A 5,849-nucleotide genomic window follows, 5' to 3' on the forward strand; every position below is an offset into this window, starting at 1 on the left:
CTCTACTCTGGATAGACCGTACCACCTACAACCCACTACATCTGCTAGTATACCTCTTCGAGAGCTTCACGCAACTTACTCAACTATGGCAGAGCCCATAATGGCTTGTGGCTGCATGCGGAAGTTTCTAGCATGAATAATCTTATGATCCCTTTGAGCCTGGGTAGCGGGCCGTAGGATGATCACACGGGTACTCCGGGATATCCTAGGACAACACTGGATTCTCCAGGTGCCCACAAGCAATCCACCCAGATGTGTATTTAAGTTGCCACCTTAAGTTGAACCATTAATTAATAACTCACATCTGTCATGAATGCACTCAAACCCAATCCACGTCTAGAAGCATAGCATAGCAATATAAGCAACGTAGAAGTAACTCCCATAGGTTTGAAAAAAATAAACAGGTGAATAGGTACTACCTCATCTACTTCCCAAAACCCACAATTTAATCAGATCCTAACCATGCAATTGTTTGAGGATTGATCTAATGCAAATAAAACTGGGTAGTAAAAGGGTATGATCGAAGTGTTACTTGCCTTGCTCATGATCCGTGAAACCTAGAGACTCGTAGTAGCACGCTTCGCACACCTGGTACTCTATCGCAAACAAACAACCATACAATAAGAACTCAACTGGAAGCATGGGTAAAACTCAAATAAGAAGTCTAACCAGAAAGTTCAACTTAAGAACTCCGGTTTACAAAAAGAATCAAACCAAACGAAGCAACAAAACTCAAACTACGAAAGAAACATGATCTGTTTACTAATCTAGACTTAAGTCAGATTTTACAATAGCAAAATCTTGTTCAAGCTGGTTAAACAGAAAGAGGGCTTCAAAACGAAGATCTAGGCGCTTGAATCGCCCGATTCCGATAAACGAGCGAAAAGTTATAGTAGAACGAAGATTAGGGCAGGAATCGCGATCAAAAACAATCACGGAAAAACCCTGAAAAAAGAAAATTGACGAACAGGCTAACGAACGAACATTCACTGTCTGCGGTTAACCGATGAAAACCGTTCGTTAAAACGAACGTACGAACGGGCATTCGCTAAATAACTAAACCGAAAAAATAAAACCGATCTAAATAAAAATAACCAGGGTTTTAAAAAAAACCGAACGGTTTCTTAACGAGAACCGGCGGCGGCGGCGGCGGGCTACCTCAGCGAGGTCCGGCGAGGTCGGCGGTGACTCCGGCAGGGCTGGCGGCATCGGCAGCGAGGGGATCCTGCGGCGGGGTGGTGGAGCGGGGCGGCGGCGGCGCTGCGAGGGGGCGAGGGCGACGCGGCGGCGGCGGCGCGGAACCAGCAGCGGCGAAGCAGTTCGAGCGGCGGCGCTAGGGTTTCGGGCGGGGCACTGGCGGCTCGGGCCCTCACGGCTTTAAAGGGTCGGTCGGGCTAGTGTCCTAGGCGGACACGGCCCGGTTAGGTCGGTTGACTTTTTTTAAAAAATAATTCCGCTCAGAAAAACAAAGAAAAGAAATACTAAACGAACTCCAAAAATCCTAAAAATCTAACGGACAAGGTGAATATTTATTTGGGCCTCTGATACAATTTTAAAAAATGCATATTTTTCCTAATTCAAATAAAATAGCGATAAAAACTCTGAATAAAATCTTATTTGATTTTAATATTAAATCTCCAATATTTTTTTATTTTGGGGAAGTCATTTTATCCCCTCTCTTTTATTTTTCATAAAAGAATTATTCAAAGAGAAAATAATTAAAATCAAACGATCCTCTTTTCAAAATTCGAGAAAACTCAAATATGAAAATAACGAAATCCCTAACTCTCTCCGTGGATCCTTGAGTTGCATAGAATTTCTAGGATCAAGCCAAAATGCAATAAAATATGATATGCAATGATGATCTAATGCATAACATTCCAAATTGGAAATTTGGGATGTTACAATAGCCAAGGAAAGATACTCGGTCGGTGCAAAAGGTGCACTTCCCAATGTTACCAAACAAACGTGCATCACGTAGAGCAATAAAAAAGCACGTAAATGTTCCAAATGTTCCTCCAAAGATCTGCTATAAATCAATATATCATCAATATAAACTACCACAAATCATCCAATGAAAGCACGTAAAACTTCGTTCATTAATCTCATGAAAGTATTAGGTGCATTAGTTAACCCAAAATGCAGGACTAACCACTCTAATAATCCAAACTTAGTTTTGAATGTTGTTTTCCATTCATCTCCCAATTTCATATGCTTTGATGGTATCCACTATGCAAATCAACTTTGGATAATATTATAGAGCCACTCAATTCATCAAGCATATCATCTAGCCTAGGAATAGGATGACAATAATGAATAGTAATATTATTAATGCCTCTACAATCAACACACATAGCATCGTCCATCCTTTTTTGGCACTAGTATAATAGGAAGAGCACAAGGACTAAGGGATTCGCATATATAACCTTTGTCAAGCAGCTCCTGTACTTGACGCATAATCTCCTTCGTCTCCTATGGATTGGTACAGTATGGCGCACAGTTTGGTAGCGAAGCACCGAGAATTAAGTTAATCTTATGCTCAATCCCTCGAATAGGTGGTAATCCCAGTGGCACATCTTGTGGGAAGATGTCAGCGAGCTCCTGCAAAATATTAGTCACAGCAGGAGCCAAAGAGGAAAGCACGTGCTCGAATGAAAATAATGCCTCTTTGCACACAAAAGCATAACAAACATATTTGGTGAAATCTAGCTCATGAATATCAAATTTGGTGGCAAGTAAACATGCACTTTTCAATTTAACTTCAAAACCAACACTAGATGGTTTATTATTAGGATTCATTTGTTGCTCAAATTCTTTTGCCACAATCTGATTTTCACTCTTATTTTTCTCCTATTTTGCTTTATTAGCTCTATTAATATCATCTATCAAAATGGAATTAGGAGTCATAGGAAGCAAATTAATATGTTTATCCTTATGAACAAGAGTATACTGATTGTTTCTACCATGGTGTTCAGAATTTTTATCAAATTGCCATGGTCTACCAAGTAATAAGGAACATGCTTGCATGGGTACCACATCACAATCAACATGATCAACATATGTAGAGATACTAAAATGCACACGAACAGTACATGTTATCTTAACTTTGCCGCTATTGTTGAACCATTGGATGTAGTAAGGATGTGGATGTGGTCTTATGGTGAGAGATTGTAGCGACCAGACCTCACGGTCAAGTCTTTATGCTTAAGTTTCATCCCTGGATCGGTATTGCTGACGCACACAGTACTCGAGTATTTATTGTAGAGTTCAATCACACACTTATTAAATTGAGTGTCTCAAAAAGAGTACTTATTACAATAATATGGCCGAAGTCCATCTAAATAAGATAACTGCGGAAGCTTCGAAGATAAATGAGTGCATCCAACTCCACGGCAAAACTGAGTGCACACAACGACTTAGCGCACCTTACTCCTCATCTGAAAATTTTGCAACATGATATGTTGCAGCCTGTGCAGGTCAGCACATGGAATATGCTCGCAAGATAACACTGTAGAGCAATGAACAAAATAATAGCTATCACTACATGCATATGTGGCTGGTGGAGGCTCTATGGTTGTCATTTGCATAAAGCTAGTTTTTCCCTACAACAAAGGAATATATTTTATTTAACTACAAAGTTTGTTGAAAATATTGATAAGGTAACCCCAACTCAATCCCAAATTAAAATTTAATAACCTGACAAATTAGTTAAGTAGAGTGATGAGACCAACATAATAATTCAAGTACCAGATACTCAAGATGTCCATAACCGGGGACACGGCTAACCATGATTAGTTTATACACTCTGCAGAGGTTTGCGCACTTTTCCCTACAAGACTCGATCTCCTCCATAGAATTTCTCGCACTACATGATGTTTGAGAAATAGATGACAGAGTCACAGTCTTTCAGAAACATTAACTCTTTACAATGGGTAGATAGTACCACCTACATCCCCTACATCTACTAGTCTACCACTGAAAGAGGTCACACAACATACTCAACAATGCCAAAGGCCATAATGGCTTGTGGCTGCACAAGAAAGTTTCCAGCATGAATAACATTATGATCCCTTTGAGCCTGGATGGTAAACCATAGCATGATCACACGGGTTCCCGGGGATCTCCTTGGACAACACTGGTATATCCCCAGGTGCCCACAACCAATCCACCCGGATGTATATTAAAATAGCCATGATAAGTTGAACCTTAGTTAACAATAACTCTCACATATTTCATGAATTCTCTCAAACCAAACCACGTATACTAGCATAGCAAAACAGTATAAGCACAACATGGTAACACCCAATGTTTGAATATAAGACAATACGTTCCTACCCATAGTAACACTCATGCAATGTTTGAGGGTTGAATCTAATTCATAAAACTGGGTAATAAAGGGATATGATCAAAGTGTTACTTGCCTTGCTGACGATCGGAAAACCCTACAGATTCATAGTAGCAAGCCTCGCACTTCGGAAACACTATCGTGAATAAACAATATCATACATAAGCACTCAAGCATAAGATGCAAAGTTAAAACCCATAAGAAAAGATCTAAACTGAAATTTCAAGTGAAGAGCTTCGATTTGCAAAAAGAATCAATCGAATCAGAGTTACAAAACTCAAACTACGATCAAAAGAAGTTCAAATTCAAATATGCTTGAAACCAAATTTTAAATTTTCAAAATCATTTTCAAGTTGATTATCTGGACAGAGGAGACCAAGACAAAGATTTTGGCATTTTCACTGGATTTGGACAAACGAGCAAAAAGTAGCGACGGTTTGAAGATCAGGGACTAATCTGCGATAAAAGTAATTACAGATAGGTCCCTAGCCAAAAATAGAACTAAAAAGAAAAACCTAACGAATGAACGTTCTCTAATAGAAACTAACGAACGAATTTGTTCGTTAACAGGGAAGCTCGAGTGAACGGTCGCTAATTAGAAAAACCTAAAAATAAAACCGATCTAGGAAAATAAATCAAACTAAAAATCCAGCGGTTTTGCTTTGGTTTTTACCGGCTTGGTGTGGGAAAACCGGGCGGCGGCGGTGGCTTCCTCCGGCGATGGTGGCAGCGATGAGAGGCGGTGGTGCCGGGCGGCTCGGCGGCGGGAGGTGGCGGGACACCGGCGTGGCAGCGTCAGCAGGCGTCGACAAGTGGCGTGGCGTCGGCTGCAGGAGGCAGGGCGGCGGCTTGAGGTGGGAGAGGGGTGGTCTGGCTGGGCTTTTAAAGGGGGGAGGGTGGTGGCTTGGGGAGGGGGTAAGGGCGAGGCGGCGACGGTCGCAGAGTCCGGCTCGGACTCTGCCGGCAGCGGCGAGGAGGACTCTCGCGCAGGGAGGCGGCGACTGCGTGGGCCAGCTGGGACGTTGGCCCAATTCGGTCCAAACTTTTTAAAAAATATATATATATTTGCCAACAGAAAAATCGAAAATAAAATAAATAAAAATTCTAAAATCCCAAAAATAATTTTCACGGTCCTCTACTAATATTGAGGACAACATGAACATTTTTCTCGGATAAAATGCAATTTTCCTAATTTAACCGAATAAAAATCTCAAATAAAATTTAAATAAAATAAATATTTTTATTTAAAATTAAATTTCCATAATTTCCTTTGTTTTGAAGAAGTCGTATTATCTTCTCTCATTATTTCATTTATTTTGAAATAAATGGAAAAATAATTCCAAATAAAAATCACCTTGATCCAATTTAACAATTTTGAAAAATTCAAAAATGGAATTTTATGCAAAACCTCCTACTCTCTCAAATGGTCCTTGAGTTGCTTAAGGCCACTAGGATCAAAATGTGCAAATAAAACCAAAATAATGCAAGAAACATGGATACATAT

The sequence above is a fragment of the Triticum dicoccoides genome, chromosome 2A, assembly GCF_002162155.2.
Source record: "Triticum dicoccoides isolate Atlit2015 ecotype Zavitan chromosome 2A, WEW_v2.0, whole genome shotgun sequence".
Taxonomy (NCBI): domain Eukaryota; kingdom Viridiplantae; phylum Streptophyta; class Magnoliopsida; order Poales; family Poaceae; genus Triticum; species Triticum dicoccoides.